Raw genomic sequence first — 19,167 nt, forward strand, 5'->3', positions numbered from 1 at the left:
GTAATAATTATCGTGATGTTGCCAAATTTGCTCCGTTTAGCACGGTTGGTTACGTATGGTGCAAAAGAAGTTCAACATACGTACATGTGTGTCCGCGATTTTGTATGTACAGTGAGGGAAAAAAGTATTTGATCCCCTGCTGATTTTGTACTTTTGCCCACTGACAAAGAAATGATCAGTCTATAATTTTAATGGTAGGTTTATTTGAACAGTGAGAGACAGAATAACAACAAAAAATCCAGAAAAACGCATGTCAAAAATGTTATAAATTGATTTGCATTTTTATGAGGGAAATAAGTATTTGACCCCCTCTCAATCAGAAAGATTTCTGGCTCCCAGGTGTCTTTTATACAGGTAACGAGCTGAGATTAGGAGCACACTCTTAATGGGAGTGCTCCTAATCTCAGCTTGTTACCTGTATAAAAGACACCTGTCCACAGAAGCAATCAATCAGATTCCAAACTCTTCACTATGGCCAAGACCAAAGAGCTCTCCAAGGATGTCAGGGACAAGATTGTAGACCTACACAAGGCTGGAATGGGCTAGAAAACCATTGTCAAGCAGCTTGGTGAGAAGGTGACAACAGTTGGTGCGATTATTCGCAAATGGAAGAAACACAAAAGAACTGTCAATCTCCCTCGGCCTGGGGCTCTATGCAAGATCTCACCTCGTGGAGTTGCAATGATCATGAGAACGGTGAGGAATCAGCCCACAACTACACGGGAGGATCTTGTCAATGATCTCAAGGCAGCTGGGACCAAAGTCACCAAGAAAACAATTGGTAACACTATGCCGTCAAGGACTGAAATCCTGCAGCGCCCGCAAGGTCCCCCTGCTCAAGAAAGCACATATACATGCCCGTCTGAAGTTTGCCAATGAACATCTGAATGATTCAGAGGACAACTGGGTGAAAGTGTTGTGGTCAGATGAGACCAAAATGGAGCTCTTTGGCATCAACTCAACTCGCCGTGTTTGGAGGAGGACGAATGCTGCCTATGACCCCAAGAACACCATCCCCACCGTCAAACATGGAGGTGGAAACATTATGCTTTTGGGGTGTTTTTCTGCTAAGGGGACAGGGCAACTTCACCGCATCAAAGGGACGATGGACGGGGCAATTTACCATCAAATCTTGGATGAGAACCTCCTTCCCTCAGTCAGGGCATTGAAAATGAGTCGTGGATGGGTATTCCAGCATGACAATGACCCAAAACACACGGCCAAGGCAACAAAGAAGTGGCTCAAGAAGAAGCACATTAAGGTCCTGGAGTGGCCTAGCCAGTCTCCAGACCTTAATCCCATAGAAAATCTGTGGAGGGAGCTGAAGGTTCGAGTTGCCAAACGTCAGCCTCGAAACCTTAATGACTTGGAGAAGATCTGCAAAGAGGAGTGGGACAAAATCCCTCCTGAGATGTGTGCAAACCTGGTGGCCAAACTACAAGAAACGTCTGACCTCTGTAATTGTCAACAAGGGCTTTGCCACCAAGTACTAAGTCATGTTTTGCAGAGGGGTCAAATACTTATTTCCCTCATTAAAATGCAAATCAATTCATAACATTTTTGACATGCGTTTTTCTGGATTTTGTTGTTGTTATTCTGTCTCTCACTGTTCAAATAAACCTACCATTAAAATTATAGACTGATCATTTCGTTGTCAGTGGGCAAACGTACAAAATCAGCAGGGGATCAAATACTTTTTAACCTCACTGTATGTTGATCTTCTTTCGCACCCTACTTAGCCAATCGTGTCAATCGGGTGTGTGGGGGAACGACAACAAACTAAACACAAAAGAGTTTTCAGCATTGGTGATGGTAAAAATGTGGTAGTGATGATGGTGAGGATATTATAATACTCCTCGTTCAGAATTATAATAATCATTGTGGAATTAGTGATATTTTGATTGTCCCGCCCCTCCACCCTCTTGACAAGCATGGTGACGCCAGAGGGTTGGACGTGGAGTCATGGACGTGGCTGTATGTGGTTAACGTAACCCCGAAGCCGGATGTTTGTACAAAATAAGCCTTGAAAATATCCGCAGACTCCACGCTGGAGGTGTGCTCTGGGTGTGCAAACCCCGTCGTTGTTTAAAGTCACGGCTGTGGCTGTCTTGAGTTTGTGTCCGAGTGTGTGTATGCGCGCGTGTACTTGCCATTAGTTTAGGTTCAAGTACAGGTCCTGTAGTCTGTGAGCATACGTGCAGAACAGTTAATGATTAACTGAACGACAGTCACTTTGACCTGGGTTGGGTTAATCGCCACGTGAAAAGACAACCTCCCTTCCTCCCCCGTCGAATTTTATTTTTACCTTGACTTGGGACTTTCCTAGGTTTATTCAGTCTTTAACAAGTTACCTGCTGTAGTGCAGTGTGTGCGCCTACTTATTCGGCGTTCTCTAACAGTACCTGCCCTGATGGTTTATATGGGTCACAGCAAATATTTGATTCGACTACAAAGCACGATAAAACGCAGAACAGGAAACCCCATCATGCTTTGCATGGCAAGATGAACGCAACATTCCAGCGTATATCCTGCACGTGGCCCATGCTTACAACCAGATCGGAGAGCTAACGGCACGGATGTTTTTATTTTCGGACAACTAGGCAACTGTATGCTGGTTTCATCCTGATTCAGGCTCATCAGTTAGAATGTTTACATCCTTGCCCGCTGCTGCTGCTGCTGCTTCCATTTGTGCCCAAGGAAGTATCTGTGGTTAATGCAGAGATGATTCCTTGCAAAATGTTTCACTTTGGTGTTTTAACATCCTAACACAGCTGTTGTATTGCCAGAAAGGGGAAAACTTTTTTCTTATATTTTGATACTGGCAAAATAGGTTTTTAATTTAAGGTGGGGGAGGGAGAGGGGGGGGTTGGGGACACTCCATGGAAACTTCTTAAGTCTTTAAAATCCACGAAAGCTCGCAGTCAAGTGAATAAAATATGTTTGTAATCTGATCTCCGTGCCACCCTAACCTGACAGGTGAGCCCCATCCACCGCCGTGCTCCGTGGCCAATGGTGTCGCGGTATCGCTGGCGAACCAGACTGGGATCGCCGTGACAACGCCGCTCTGTGGGCGTGGGGCGGTGTGGTAGTGCGATGGGTCACACGGGGGGGGGGGGGGGAGTGTGTGCGGTTGGGTGGTGGTGGTGGTGCAGCAACACGATGCTCAGGTGGGCAAGGTGCAGAGTTCTGAAAGAGCGCGTGCTCAGGCGTGAGGAGTGTGTGGGCGAAAGCGCTCAAACTTTCCCTTCCTCCACATCCATTTGCGACACCTTCCATTCCTACACCTCCCGTCGCCCGGCCGTCTTTCTCTTACCACTCCCTCCGACGTTCCTGTCCCTTCACCATTCCACCCCCTCCGACTTTCCCTCCCACCCTGTTCCACATCCCCCGGCCCTTTGAATTATTCAACACAAGACAAAGAACCCCTGTATAGCCTTAACATACTTTTCGGGCAAGTGCTGTGAGCGAGCACCTATGATGAAGGCTGGAATGGCACTACCAGGCAACGCCTGGCCAAGCACCACGCCCGGCGAGTCTTTGTCTCCCCAGTGGCGATTTTTACACCACAGCACCAGGTACTCATTTGAGGCCGAGTCGACCCAGGGGAGGCCCAGAACCGTTTTAGGTCATCGTCACTGGCGTTGGCCGTGAGCGGCAAACGAACTCGGCTCGTCGGGTTCGAAGCGCAGTGCGCTCACCGCAACACTATCACTCCCAAACTTTGTTCAGCACGTGTGTGTGCAAAGGTGCATTCACACACACACATATACCAACACCCGCCATTCGCCACGTCGCCTGTGCCAGGCCAGGTGCACTTCGAGGCCAACGTTGGGGGTGTCGAATGCTCGCTGCTTGACAGGAGGAGGTCTCGGGAACAGACCCAGCCAGGTGCCATGAGTTGGCCGACTTGAGATGACCGGTAGATGCACCACCCCACCACCGTGTCAACACACGCACACAGACACACGTGCACAGACACGCAACGCGCACGCACACATTCGTGTACTCACATACGCCACGAAACACAATAAAACGCTGCACACACGCACGGTGCTCCCAAACTCCGCCAGCTTCCACCAACCCCTCCCGTCCATCGAACTGCGCTGAGCGTTCGGTGGTGTGGGAATCTGTGTGGGAATCTGTGCCGATGGCTGTCCAGCCACACATTGTGTCTGCTCATCCTCCTGCAGGGAGGGGAATCCTCCATCTATGAGCGCGAGCGAAAGAAAAGAAACGATGGAGCGAGGGAGGGATGGAGCGAGGGAGGGAGGGAGGGGAAAGAGTCGAGGGATTAGCAGAGAAGGAGAAAGGCTTCGGGGGTAGGGCCTGGGGGGGGGGGGGAGGTGGGGCGGGTGTGTGTAGAGTTTATCTAGTTAAGAAATGTTAAAGTGGTGGTGGTGGTGGTTGTTGTTGGGGAGAGGTGGTGGCGAGGGAGGGTTGTGCCTGGAGGCGGGGCGCTTCTGTGGCGCTTTGCCGAGTGACCCCCAGCACGCGCGCGCGCGCGAGATCCTGAGCGAGCGTTACCGGCCGCTTACTCGTCTGCCTTGTTCATCTTGCTCCAGCCTGCTTCGAATTCTGTGAGTGAACGCGGCGATTGAGTCTGCGTGCGTCTGCGTAGTCGTGGTGATGATGGTGGTGGTGGTGGTATACAGTACCTCTGTTGGAAAAGACGTCTCGTGCAAATAATAAGAGGGAAGAGAGGGTGGTTGCCGCTTTCTGAATGAGATGTTTTGTGGGAGCGACGCGGGGTGGGGGGAGAGAGGCACACAGGTGGAGACGGGCGCAGGTAGTGAGATGGAGAGCAGTACAAGGGGACACACTTATGTAGAAGGGCACAGACATTTAAACATGCAGCGAAGGACAAGCGTACACGTGGACACGGACAGAAAGAGGAAAAGACGGACTGCCGGTGGTGGTGGGGGGGACAGAAAGACATGGAGAGGCGTGCACAGAAGCAAGGGGAGTCATTGGACCTTGGCAAGTTCGTTTTAAATATCCAAATGCCATCATGGCTGCAATAGCCTTTTGTGACTGCAGGTGAAAGACAATGGTGAGAGAGAGAGGCGAGGGAGGGGGGGACGAAGGAGTGAGGTAGGAGAGTTGGGATTCGTGACAAAAAAACATAGCAAGTGATATATGCCGAGTAATTTCTGACAGTGTCTGATTTTATCTTTGCTGAGATGGATACCGTGAATGTGCTGGAAAAAGGTGTCCCTTCTGTTTGATATTGTCGTAGGTGGGTTGGCCGTCCTGTGGCATCCGTTAATTTAAACGCTCGGGTTCAAAGTACACTTCACTGCTCACCGTCTGCTGACACTATCAGTCATTCCATTTTCTTATAAATGACACTCGTCTGTGTCACTATTGCTTTGGTGTTGCATCATTAATCTACCTGCAGAAGTCATAATTACTCTGCAGTTGCAGCCAATATTAAATGTGTTATTTATTCAGGGTGTCAGCAGGCTTAATTGTAACCACCTTTCACAATGATTAGGATCCCCATATGTCTTTGAGCATCATCATCATTACCTGAATCATGACCATCCACTGATTTTTTTTTAAAGATGATTCAAGTATTCATGGTGCTGCAATATTCATAATGCAAACATAGTATAAGTCGACAAATATTTTACATCTGCCAGAATAAAAGTAATCGCTGGATGGTTGTGACCTCTTGGAAACCAAGCATTTAAAAAGGGTCAATATAAACAGCAACATTGACCACAACTGGCCAAGAATGGGGCAATGTGGATCCATGTTTTTTTATTTACTGGCTAAAGATAAACTGTAAAACTGCCTAAAGATAACCATGATTCTTCCAATGAAGGCCGCTTTTTGAACGAAAAGTATATGAAAGTTTAATGCCCAAACGATTTCATTTATAATGAGGCTGTGGTGTTCTTTCACTGTACAGATATAACACAAAATATGGTGACATTTTAATGCTGTGATTGTTGGCGTCACCACGAGTTTTGAAAATACTTATTTGACGTCATACAGGTATTGTCAAAAAGTTGTGAAAACTGTCATTTTTGAAAGTATACAGTACACGCCCACCACAATCACAGCACCTGTATTTTATTTTTCAGTATTCTAACCTTGTTGATGTCACTGTGAACAGCGTTGGCTAAAGATTGTAACCTTGTCCCACGCCCAATATGTATATTGCTACTATATTCATGTAATATCAATGTAGCGGTTCAATATTTATCAATGTGTTGTATTTCCATTTTTTCTTTTATTTTACCCGCGCTTCGTGAACGCTTGGATGACTCCACTGAGTCCAATGGCTTTTCATGGTCGACAACAGGCACAAATGGTATTTAAAATGAATTAGACTTTTCCATAATCCAATTGATTCGAAAAAGGAAGGTGTGAATATGAATGTAGAAAATGTTAACGAACTCTGATGTTGCTGACATAACATGTTAACGGTGTCTGATTTGCTGACGACACTGTACAAAGAGAATTGACTGCAGGAGAAGTATGAACTTCAAAACAAGTCTTGCCAAGCATGGCTCAGGATAAATGTGAACAAACGTAATGTAAAGCAAGTTGACTAAACAATTGAAGGCATCTATCAGAGGGATATAAATAGAGAACCGGGTAGAATGGTACGGTTATTGAAGTCAGCCTGGGATTAGAATGCCTGTAATAAAATAAATAAAAAGTGAATGGGAGCAAGTTCCATTTTTAAAATGGAACATAGCATTGAAAAGCACGGAGAAAGTGTTAATCCGTGCATTTATTGTTCAGATCAGCGACGCTGGCAGATAAAATGGAACAACAACTGAAAGGTGCGCAAAGATTAATGGAGCGGTACATGCTTAGAATTACATGGAGAGGAAGAGGAGCCCATAGATTAGAGAACAAACGCAAGTTAGAGATGTAATATTACCTGGTAATAACAATTGAAAGAGGTCGCCCTTCCCATTGTTGGCTCAGGAGAGATTCAGTCTGTCTTCTGACTCGGAATCTGAACCGATGGTAGGAATTTTCCCACGATGTTGTGAGGGCTTACAGGAAGAAACTCCTGAAGGAGTTGGAGTACCGTGTCAGGGTTCTCTATCCAGGAACTCCAGCCCTGGAGGCCTCAAGGCTGTACTTCCTGATCTGTAAACAATTGGCGATAATTGATCTGGTGGACTGGTTGTAGCCTTGCCATAGGTGGAGGTTGCGTGCCTTACTATGCCGGAACCGGACATCAACCATGGATGGCCTGGTTACTCTGGGTTATCTGGTGGCGGCAGTAGAATTGGTTCCTATTGCACCCTGCAGAATGAGGCAGATGTAGCGATGTCTGCTGTCGCAGTGGACTTGGGACCTGGGGTGATATCCGGACCAGGGTATGGCTGAGCCATTGTGCTCAGTAGGAATTGCATTTGAGGCTGATGGAGTCCATATTCCTGAAGGGCATTCATTTGGCAAAATCTATCCCTGGATGTTTTCATGTAGTCCAACATTGCTAACTTAATTTTGCCATGAAAGAAGAAGATTGCCTTGAAACTAGTCGCAATGTTGCCTGTCTCTCGAATAATTGCAGCAAATGGATGACAGGGAAGAGAGTTGTATCTCACCATGATAGCACCGCTCTTGCTAAGTTGCCACTGTGGCCTTACTGTAGAGTTCAGGAAATTCTTCTCCGGGCTCGAGGCCAGTGCTTGGCCTCGAGGATATTTTTCAGATCTTGTGCTTGGCCTTAGGGGTGTGGCCTCGATCTGAGCACTTATTCTAGATGATCCAGCCTCGACAGGCCGAAGCCTCGAGGATCTGGACCTAACAACTAGCGTCCTAAAAGGCTTCCAGGTTCAGTCTTGGTCCCGGCGTTCCTGGTCTTGAACATAAGACTGAAAGACACTGGGGATGGCGGTGCACTTAGCCGGGATGCACACTGCAGTGAGCGGTTGCCTGAGCACATGGTGGCGCAATCCGGTTGAGTGGGCCCTGAGCGAAGAAGTCTTCTGTGAAGTTGCAGAATGGATGGCACAGCCGATACTTGACGTTTTGTAGAATCTTAACAGTCGAGAGAACTACATTTTATGACGTCTGAAACCCCAATATATGTTAGAAGTATGTTTATTTTCTTGATGGATGGTTGTTTTATGCTATAGTAATTCTTCACCCTCTGGTGAGTTTATTTAACATGATTCAGAGCCAGGATTCAATTCAAGAGTAGATTATAACAGTATGTAACACAATTTTTGTTCCTGGGTAGTAAGTGTTATTTCGTAATTGCTTATTCCTAAAAAGTATAGAAAATGGCTTATTCCCCACAAACTTTTATTTTGTGACCAGGACAGTGATATTTTGAAATGTACCTATTTTCAATGGGAAAACGGGTGAATTTGTGTATTTTCGTTCACATAAAGTAAGAAAAAAAAAACAACATGAATCAAAATTAACGTTATTTATACTAAAGAAATACAAAAATGACTACAAAAGATTTAGAAGTGAGTAGTTTTTCGAGATTTACGATTATACTGTAAATCACTTTCACAAATCAGTCCCCAAATGTAGTCTCCCATCATGTTCTCGTTTTACTGTCCTTGGGTGCGGCTTTCAAAGTCCAGTATATCCTGGTGGAAGCGCTCGCCTTTCTCCTCCGAGTACGCTCTCATGTTCTCCTTGAATTTATAAAGATGAGCATCAAGGATATGGACTTTGAGGGACATCCTCCAGCCCATTGTGCCAGAGTTCTTCACCAGTCTCAACCAGCTCCACATAGTTTTCGACCTTGTGATTGTCCAGGAAGCCACGAACCAGTGTGGCAAAGCTGTTCCAAGTCCTTACTCGTGAGCTTCTTGGGGAATTAATTGCACCCCAGGATCTTCGTTACCTGTGGTCCGACGAAGACACCGGCTTTGACCTTTGCCTAAGACAGCTTAAGGAAGAAGACTTGAAGGTACTTGAAGGCTGCCGACTCCTTATCTACAGCTCTGGCAAATTGTTTCATAAAGCCCAATTTGATGTGCAGTGGTGGCATCAACACCTTCCGGGGGTCCACCAGTGGCTTCCACTTGACGTTGTTCCTCTCCACAGAGAACTCGGTCCACTCTGGCCAGTTCCGCCTGCGGTAGTGTGCTTTGGTGTCCCTGTTGTCCCAAAGGCAAAGATAGCAGGGAAACTTGGTAAAACCGCCTTGGAGACCCATCAGGAATGCCACCATTTTGAAGTCTCCAATGACCTCCCAGCCGTACTCATCATACTTCAAGGCGTCCAGCAAGGTCTTGATGCTGTTGTAATCCTCTTTTGAGGTGCACAGAGTGAGGCAGGGGAAGAGACGGGTACTTGTTACCATTATGGAGCAGCACTGCTTTGAGGCTCCTAGATGAGCTGTCAATGAAGAGGCGCCACTCATTCTGGTTACAGGCGATTCCGATTGCCTCGAACAGACTGGTCACATTGTGGCAGAAGCAGAGCCCATCTTGACGAGTAAAGAAGCTGCAAAAAGGTTGGTGACACTTCTTCTAATCTGCGACTTGCACGTTTTCATCCAACAAGTTCCACTGCTTGAGCCAAGACGTCAAAAGCTCGGCATAGGACTTGGTGAGACCAAGATCTCTGATAAAGTCGTTGAGGTCTTTTTGGTTGGGGTAGTATGGGTTTCTCTCCTCAGCTCCACCTCTGAAATTGTCATCTGGATCTACAACGTCTTCCTCACTCTCTGACTTGCTGCTCTCTTCTAAAGACGGCTGCTCTCTCCGGAGGAGTGGGTATGGGGAGCTAATGACAGTGTGGCACCGGGGCGATGGATGAATAAAGGTCCGAATACGTGATAGCAGGTGCATTCTTGCCAGTCCGACGTTTGGAAGGGTCCACCATGCAGAAGTATCAGTTGCTTGAGTGGTCAGTGGGTTCCCGCTAAATTCTTGGGATAGCAAACTTCACGACTCTCTTTTCCCCTCTGTTCCATCCTACAAAAATAAATGTATTTCACCCATGACTAATGTGTAAGAGATTCTCACAACATGTTTCATATATGACATTTTTTAAATAACGCTGAAAATTGTAAAACATTTTAAAATGTAAAAACTTTTACAATTTTCACATTTTTAAAAATTTTATAACAAAATTCCCTGACAGGCATGCTGAAATATACTTTGTAGGCCTCACACATCTTAGCAGATGCTTCCACAGAGTACTTTTTCGCTCGTCTTGATAAATTGGCTGCAGACATAGCAAAATGTGTCTGCCAGATGCTTGCAGCCTCTTAATGCCATCTCAGAAAAATGCAGATATGTATCCATTTAGGCAGCTGGAACTAAACTGAACTGGTGGGCCTAAGGCTGCTGTATTTATACTACTATTTATATTACTGAAAAGTCCTAGAATGTTCTAGAAGTTACGCCAAGTTTACTCAGCACTGAATCTATCTGGAATGTTCTGGAAAATGGTTAAATTTCAAAATATCACTGTTCTGGTCACAAAAGCAACGTTTGTGGGGACTAATAGCCATTTTCTGTACTTTTGAGGCATAAGCAATTAGGAAATAACACCTTCAATCCAGGAACAAAAAAAATATTTTTTTACACTGTAATTAAACATCGGGGTAAATGATAGCACCTCCAGTGGATGTAGAGGTGACGTGAACTCATCACGCAACATGAAAAAAAGCAACACAGACTCTTAAACACGTAATTCAATGCATATACTGTATTTCTTAATTGTCTGAACACATTTGTGGTGGTGAAGCTCTGTCTTAGTGAAATTTAAGTGCAGCTGTTTAAGTACTGAAATGCAGTGAATCTAAATGATTTATTTTCGCAGAAAAAACGCAGCATTTTCTAAACAAATTCAAATAAATTCAAACTGGCCCCCTCACAATGGATTGTTTATTCGAATGCTTTGCAGCGATGAAGTATTTTAAATGATGTATATGTAGAGAAGTAAATGCATTTTATCGCAGGCCAGCAGGTGCTAGATTGCATAACTTGTTTGATCACATTTGTGTGGTGGATGCTATTGAGATGCAGAGAGCCCATTTTCAGAGCTCGTGTGTGGCAAGAGTCACATACATCATACTCCATCTCACTGTAACTGTGACACATAGATAATCCCCCTACAGCATGCCGTTAAATATAGATATACCGCATTCTGGATTATATCTCTTTTTTATATACTGCAGTATATTTAAATGCGCCAGCTGTGTGCTTCACTGTCTTGGATGTCCTCTGCTTGTGTTCAGGATGTGTACTGCATACAAGTTGGGGTCATCTTCAGCTGTCTTCGTAATGTGCTTTGGAGACATCAACTTCTCCTAAAATCGCGACTTATGACAATTTATGTGGTGTGTGTAAGATCACTTGGCTATCTGCGGTCGCGGATGATTGTGCACGCATATTCTTAATTGCCAGATTGCCCTTGCAGAAAGCTTGTGTTGCCCCACACTTTGTGGGCCGAGGGTAAAAATCCTCTCCGGTAAAAAAACAGATGCAGCTTAACAGTCCTTGACACGTATGTGTGATCATAACGTAGCACCGTAATTGTGAAACAACTGTTAATTATTGGCGCGATATGAATGCATTGATATTCTTTATTTCAGTGCTGTAGGATGATTGTATCTACGTACTCCATGTTTGCATTGCAGCAAAAGCGCTACAGTAAGCCAATTTTACGTAAAATAATAATTTCCTTCGTTAAACTATCGGCAATGCTGCATTTGCAACAAACAAAAAAAATCTGCATTCGTCCATGAACACCGCCTTTAGAAGCAACAGTATGCACAACAGGCAACGTTTCGAAAAATGGGCCTTCATCATAGCACATAATGGGCAGTTTTATGTAATATTACCGTGCATTAGGTATGCTGCATGTCAGTGTGCATCTAGCACGTTGCATTTACCGTTAGGCTACGTTGTCAAGCTGCATTAAGAATGAGGCATGCGTTCAGTCTGCATCGTGTAACATTGGCTTTCTTAAGCACACACTGTATATCGTGTTATTGTTGAGGGAGCCCGTTGCATATAGGTGTACGTTTCCAATTTTGCATAGAAATGTTACCGCAAATTAATTATGCAAGCAGGGGATTGTTACGCTGCTTGAAGCGGGATGCACACAACGTGGAGCCCAAACACTTCCTTTGTGCATCTGAACACAAAAATTATCTGGTGACACTGCCATTGGCAGTGGTGCGCGAACACAAATGGCACAACAACAGCAACAACAACAAAACAACTCGACACAGTCGTCAACAACACTGCGCGCCCCCCTCCAAAAAAAGCGCATACAACAAACGACGTTCCGGGCAGTGGTCCTCCTCCGCAGCACCTCTCTTGTGCTGCGGGGGAGGCCCATTGCCCGGAACGTCGCTTATTTGCTGCCCGTGCCCCCCCCCCCCCCCCACACACCTTGGCGAAAGTGCCTACATCGCCTTGTGATGAGAATGTGAACCCTGCATGCTGCATGTCGAGCGTGCGTTTCTCCTCCAAATCAGTCCAATGGGGCCCCTGCTTCCTCATCATTCTGCCTGCTACATCCATTGGAGGCTGGACAATAGCACATAATTAGCTTTGGTTGTCCTGTCGCCTCGCTATGAAGCTGCGTGTGTGCGCTATGATCGCCAATTAGCCAGGCGGGTGGTGGTGGTGGTGGGAGTGGAAACATTGTGCTGTGAAAACAGTGTGGCGGTGTTAATAATGTTCCTGCTGCATATTTTTTTCTGAGTTTGCCCGCTCGCCCAATCACCCACCCATTTTATTGTGCGGTGAAATGTATATTTTTTTCGAGAGTAAGCATATCTGTTGCTTTGGCAAGTTGCATGTAATTGGGGAAGGCACTGTACTCTTCTTTTTACCGCTTCCGCGGTGGCGAGATGTTAACCACCTCACTTGGGATGCAGGAGGTTGTCGGTTCGACCCCGACACTGACGCCTGTATATTTGCAGTTTGCATGTGCTCCCCTTTGTCGCGTGGATTTTTCTCCTTGCGTTTTGAGTTTTTGGCTGCCATACATGTCCACTTGATAAGCCACTTCGTTGGGCTATCATTTGTGGCCAGGTGGCTTCTGAAAAAGATCTAATAACTCAGTGGGCCCTAAAATTAACAAAGTTTCATGTTGCATCTGCCAGAGCGAGAAATAGCGGAGCGAGAAGGAGAGGCTCTCGCCGTACATTGCATGAGGAATTGCCCCAAGGCAATGAATCGAGGAATTTTCATTATAATATTCTCTTGAATAGAGCTTTTTCTGACAAAATACAGTACAATCACAGACCCAGTTCTTATGCTGGACATTAATTCAAAGAGTGGCTATTAAATGTCTCAAAACATTAAACTTGAAAAAATTCAGCTACGCTTACACTGTTGATGAATGCCAAGCCAGTGCTGATCATTCTCGGTACTGTGCTGGCATCATTGTGTGCCACATGTGCACACAAACAATGCGGTAGATAAACCATACAGTGATTTGAATGCAGATGAAAATAAATTGCCTAAACCACTGCAATTATCCTCCATCAGGCCACCGCTATACGTGTGTGCTCGTGAATTTATTGTACATGTACGTGTTTCTCCTGCCGGACTGCGAGTGGTAAATAAATAAATAAGAGACCCAGGCATCTGCTTCGTGGCTGAAATAAAATAACATTTAAGTTCATCGACCATTGGGCCTTTGGGACCAATGTTTTCCAGCAGCATTTGTTTAAACACGGCAAACTCTGGGCTTGTTTCCACTTCTTTGCGTATGCATGCGAGTCTGTATATACATATACATACACACCACTCTGCACAGTATAGTGATAGTCGCGCATATTACATTATGTCAGCGTCAGTTCATATTCAAACCATATACATCAGAGGCAATCGTTGGCCATGGACAATCCACTGCTGAGTGAAGTCCTAACCCAATCGCTGGACACATTTCATGGTCCTGTGATGTACATATGCCCACAAAATGATTACTTTCACCTGATAGAAACAAAAATATGAAGGTACCTTGCTGGCAGTGGTGCACAAACATTAAAAAAATAAAGTCTTCACACTCGTAATTAAGACTGCCTTAAGAACAGAAATTAAATGTTTCTCCACAAGTCAATTCTCTTTAGAAATGTCCAGTTGTGACAGGATGTCACAGTGGAAAGTGTGTAGTCTTTTTAAAGTGACTACATCTCTATTCGCTCTCTGCAGAATGGCAATTTTATGAAATGTCAAACGACCACATCGCTATATTTTTTTCTGCTATGAGACAGCGCTAATGACATGTGCGGAGTTCATTTGATTCGTCTCATATCTGATTGAGGCACTCCTTTGCCTCGCCAGTGTTCGGATAGGCAGCAGAGGCAACTGGGAAAAATGTGGTCATCAACCCATTACCCTCATGCTGTTTGTGATAGAGGCTCGCTAACAGCACCTGGCTATACAGTACTTTGTATCAGTGTGTGTGTGTGTGTTTGCTGCTTGACCAAGATGGGATTTTTCCTTATTGGTACATGTATGAATTACCATCAAAACATGATTTGCTTACTTAAATTATATTGTATTTGGTGAAGAGTGCTATTGGGTGGCAGTAAAAGCCTTGGGTTTGTTTTATGGACAGGTCATATGGAAGCATCCCAACATTTTAAGATGGTGTGACCAGATGCCAGATGTTCTGCTGCAGTGATGGTTAAAGCTATGAATTAGCAACTAAACCATTGGCCTGGCCTGAGTAAAGATGAATTCTATAGTCGTTGCTGCTGCCAGTGTAGCAGTGCAGCAGTGGCACTGACTGTCTTCTGTACTTGACCAGTTTGGATGGACTGCTTTGAAGTGTTGTGGTCACGTGTTCATCGGGAGTCAATTTTTAAAGCATTTACACTGGAGGAAATTCATCTGTTTTCCAATAACTTGGATTTCCGGCGTAATTATACGTCCTGTAGTTTTTTTTTATGCCAGTGCATAAAAGAATATACATAGATGACTTTAGCATGCATTTACACGCTATTTGCAGATGTAGCGTTTGATGCCTCAAAAATAACGTGGAACTTTTGTGTAAAATCACGATTCTGTCAGGATGGAATGTTTGTTCTTTTGACACTTCTTAGCAGAAACACAAACAGGCGACCAATAACAGAACACTTTAAGAAATCTCCTTTTGAACGTTAGTTTTCTCAATGCAGCATGATTAACTTATATTTACAAAAATATGCTCATTGTGCGAAGCATATAATTTAAGATGTGGAAAGTCACAATAATTATTGTTGCTGTATATTGCAGTTAAACTCTGAAGGCCAGGGTTCCTCTTGCCAATCCCCAATTCTTCACCTCCAGCCATGATTAAACTGTAGAAAATACAGTTCTGTCAATGTATTGAGACATCGTGTTCCTCTTTGGTTTATGACTCATACATCCGCCAGCATCCCTGCCAGCAGGAATATTTGAATTTAAAAGTATTGCATGTCAGTGAATGTGATATGTGTGGCTTTATGAACACAATTACAAATTAACGTCTATTTTGTTGGACAGATTAATAGTCGTGTCTGTTTTCGCAAAAATAATGGGCCAACTTCAGTGCTAATTAGTGTTTCCAATGCATGATATAAGATATGTGATAATTGTATAGTCCGGTTTGAAAAATATTATTTTGAGATTATCGTTGATCAAACTCAATAATTAAAGTTCGTAAATAAGTAGCTATTATCCTTCAGATTAGCGCTTAGCATTTGTTTTTCAAGATGATTGGCAGCACGGGGGAAAAAAATGATTGCTGTACTATCGCAGGGCACCCTACTGCTGACATCAATAAGTAATAAGTAAAACTATCTGAATTTATCTCACAATGATATCATAAAATATAATCTGGTTTCGTATCGTAAAATATGATATTGCTCATTGTTTAAACTCGTGCTGGAGCCCTTCCCATATTTGATGTTCCCAGAATACTTAACTGCGTGCAAGAACTTGGTGTATTTGTGGTTTCCTGTAATCTGTTTCAAAAACAAATTTCCGCTATTGTTTAAATGTGGGCAGCAGACCTCTGTGGTAGCAAAGAGGAGAGAATAAAAACCTACGAGCATATTTCTTTCATTTTGGTGGTTACAAAGAACAGCTTGACAGCTCTAAACGTGGAAAGACATGTTGTTTTACTTATTTTACAAATGTATATAAAAAAAACAGAATTACTTATTGAAGTTATCTTGTGACTATTGAAATGTTCAACTACAGTTTTGTAGAAGAGTGTATTTAAATATTATTTAGGTCTTTCGGTAAAGCCACGTAGATGGAAGAATAAGAAAATTATCACGACGTTTCCATCGCAACACAAGCAATCGTCATCAGGTGAAAAAATATAGCTAGAGAGCTGCCGAGGCAGGAGAAATTATATCTACATGGCTTTACCGAAAGACCCAAAGAATATGAAGTCCTGCAGTCACGAAAGCTTTAAGTTGTGTGTATTTAAGTATAACTTTTGGCAGACTACCTTTCGTTGACTAAAACGTGGGTACCTCCAACCCTTGCAGCGTATGTTTACAATGACTGAGGTTGCTTAATTATCCCTCGAAATAGGGTGCAGAGACCACCAATAGAGCCATTGTATTTAGCGGAGTGTATTCACATAACCTTGCAATATGAAGGGGTTGGCTCAGTGCAGTCTGTTGCTTTTGTAAAAAAATGTTTTTATTCAATAACAAAAGCAGGACATTTTTATTTAAAGCTTTCATGACTGCAGGGATTCATATTCTTGGTTCTTTCGGTAAAGTCACGTAGAAGGGAAACAGTAAAATAATAAAAATCTAAAACATTTTTTTTGCTTTTTATATTCTTTTATATTCTTCAAGAATAAAAAAAAACAGGACCGTTATTTAAGTGAGCATTATGCATCTCAACTGATCTTCCTTTTTTAAAAGATATTCTACCTCATAAACATCCATACCAGCTATGTATTCTCAAGCTTCCTGCAAGCACCTGGGCAATATCCAGCTCACGGCGAGGACGATTAACCAAAGTGTAGACATTCATAAACACTCAAACGTGTGCTACTTTACATTTAATTGTGATGCACAAATGAACAAATGCACCAATTTAATACTGTGTCCCATCGATTGTCCGAATCAATTAACTGTGCAAAGGTACATCAAGTGTGATTATTGATCAAAGGACGCGAGCAAAACAGGCTTTCATTTGTCTGTCCTCTTGTGTTTTTTGAAGGGCATGGGGGAATGTAGCTTGCAAGTGGTTGATGTAGTTTGTGATTCACCATGCGAGGGAGGCATTGCTGTGTCCATCTTCTCTGTTCTTGGAGCTTCACACCGGTGGAGTGGTTCTCTCTGTCGCTGCCTTTTCTGCAGTGCTGTGTCGCCATGGTGATTTTAATATTTTGATTGGGATCGAGTGAAATTGTGTTCCGAGTGGCCTTCCATGAATTGCTCTAAATCCCAGTGTTGTCAAAGGAAAGAGATACAACTTGCGATGAAAACACAAACACAATCGGCACATTAACGGTGATTCAACTTTTTTTTACCGTCTTCTTTTTTTGTTAGGCCACTGAACGGAGTTAATCAAACTCACTACACCACGGCCTTTTGTTAGCCTACGAGGAGGGGGGTGCCAATTTTTGACCTGAATCACGCAGGGCTTGAATGCAGTATCTGTCTATCTGGATGGTGCCAGCTCCATGTCCTAACAGACAGGAGGCATCACACCATTGAGACACTTGGGCACATGGGTGCTGGAGCTTTAACGGGCAAATACCCACACTTGTGTGAGAGGTGGCAATAACAAAAAAAACTCTCCACGAATTTTAGCCGGCTTAAGAATTTATTATTTTATTTTAATAGGCAGGCAAAGATCAAGGCGGTGAATTAATAGATGCCAGGAAGGTGAGTGCTTACAAAAAACAAAAGCTATACGATCACTTGCGGTGTTCAACCATTCTATGTCAAAGATTTTGCTGCTTCAACGCACGAACGATGATGTCCCGTGCATGTTCACGATCTTCCAGGTGCGCAAAACGCACCCACAAATTAAATGTTGAAGGTGTTGGATAGGCGTTTCCTTGCAGAGGTTTCACCTTCGCAGTCCGATTGGAATGAATGTGCGCTTTAAAAATCGGGCCGTTCAGCGGTTTACTCTTGGGCTACCTTCACCTCCTTGTATACTTTTCCCTGCTTTAAACGGCTGCCCCGCTGCTGTTGGTTCCTCACCACCCCATGGTAGCTACAGATACAATTTTGAAAATTAATTTCATGATTCATATTTAGTTACTTTTGGGTTAGAATGTGCAGGAATAATGCCAATTATCAGCTCTAACCTCCCGGCACCTGATAGAGATACTCATGTTAAGTTGGGCAAATATGACAATTCATTAGACTTTTAAAATCAAACGAAAATGTTGAAAGCGAGCAACATTTTGACACTTTTATGCTAAAGTTTTGCTTGAGATTTATATCCAGCATCAGCACAATGTGGAATTAGTAATAGAGGTTTATTACAGAGATTGTTGATGTTACATTTTACATTAAAATCACCATAATATTACCACACTAACCCAATTAACCAATTAACGCTCAACTAGAATCACAATATAATGAATTACCAACAATACACCATATAATTAAGGATAGCTTCTGTTCACAATCGCTAAATAGATTCACCTAATTAAAGTAATGCCAATCATAACCAATCATCCAGTAATCAACTAATTATTAAATTGGATCACGTGCATGATTGTTAACATCTTGCCACAGTGGCCAGATGTTTACTATCTCACCTGGTATACAGGAGGCCATGGGTTCGATCCCAACCCTGATGCCTGCATATTTGAAGTTTGCATGTCTCTCTCCCCGCGGGCTGGTGTGTGGATTGTTCGCTCTGAAAAAGAGCTATATAGCTCAGTGGGCCTTACCTGGTGAAATTAAATAGTTGATGAATTTAAGGACCAATCAGGAAGCTCATTACTGCGAGATCTGAGCTGTTAACACCTGATAATGCTGGACATAATGTCCAGTAAAATGTCTAGAATTGTACACATCTTGCTTGCTTTCAACATTATGGTATGCTAAAAAACCAAATCAATTGGCATATTTAAAGATGCGACAAGTTGATTTGAATGGCTCTGTCGTGTGGTGGAGGGTATAGCTGAAAATGTACATACCTATACGATCTAACCCAAAAGTAACCAATTAGTAACCATATTGTTGGTCATGAAAGCCTATGTCTAAAAAAAAATTGACGTTATTTTCCAGGTAAATGAGTG

At 43.6% G+C, this 19,167-nt stretch overlaps 1 protein-coding gene across 9 annotated transcripts in view; it reads left to right on the forward strand.

Annotated features, from left to right (window-relative positions):
- The window catches only part of LOC116943713 (catenin delta-2-like), a 273,044-nt gene that overhangs the window by 46,899 nt on the left and 206,978 nt on the right, over positions 1-19,167 (forward strand). Inside the window, exon 1 of one of the 9 annotated variants that reach the window (XM_032956813.2) lies at positions 4,425-4,577. The exons of 7 other annotated variants lie outside the window; for them this stretch is intronic. The gene's annotated coding sequence lies outside the window, so the exon portion shown is untranslated. Of the gene's footprint in view, positions 1-4,424; positions 4,578-19,167 lie in introns of those variants that run through there. One more of the 9 variants, XM_076067974.1, reaches the window with a different exon arrangement.

This window comes from Petromyzon marinus, chromosome 19 (genome assembly GCF_048934315.1).
Source record: "Petromyzon marinus isolate PM22_M1 ecotype Great Lakes invasive population chromosome 19, UKy_Petmar_22M1.pri1.0, whole genome shotgun sequence".
Lineage (NCBI taxonomy): Eukaryota > Metazoa > Chordata > Hyperoartia > Petromyzontiformes > Petromyzontidae > Petromyzon > Petromyzon marinus.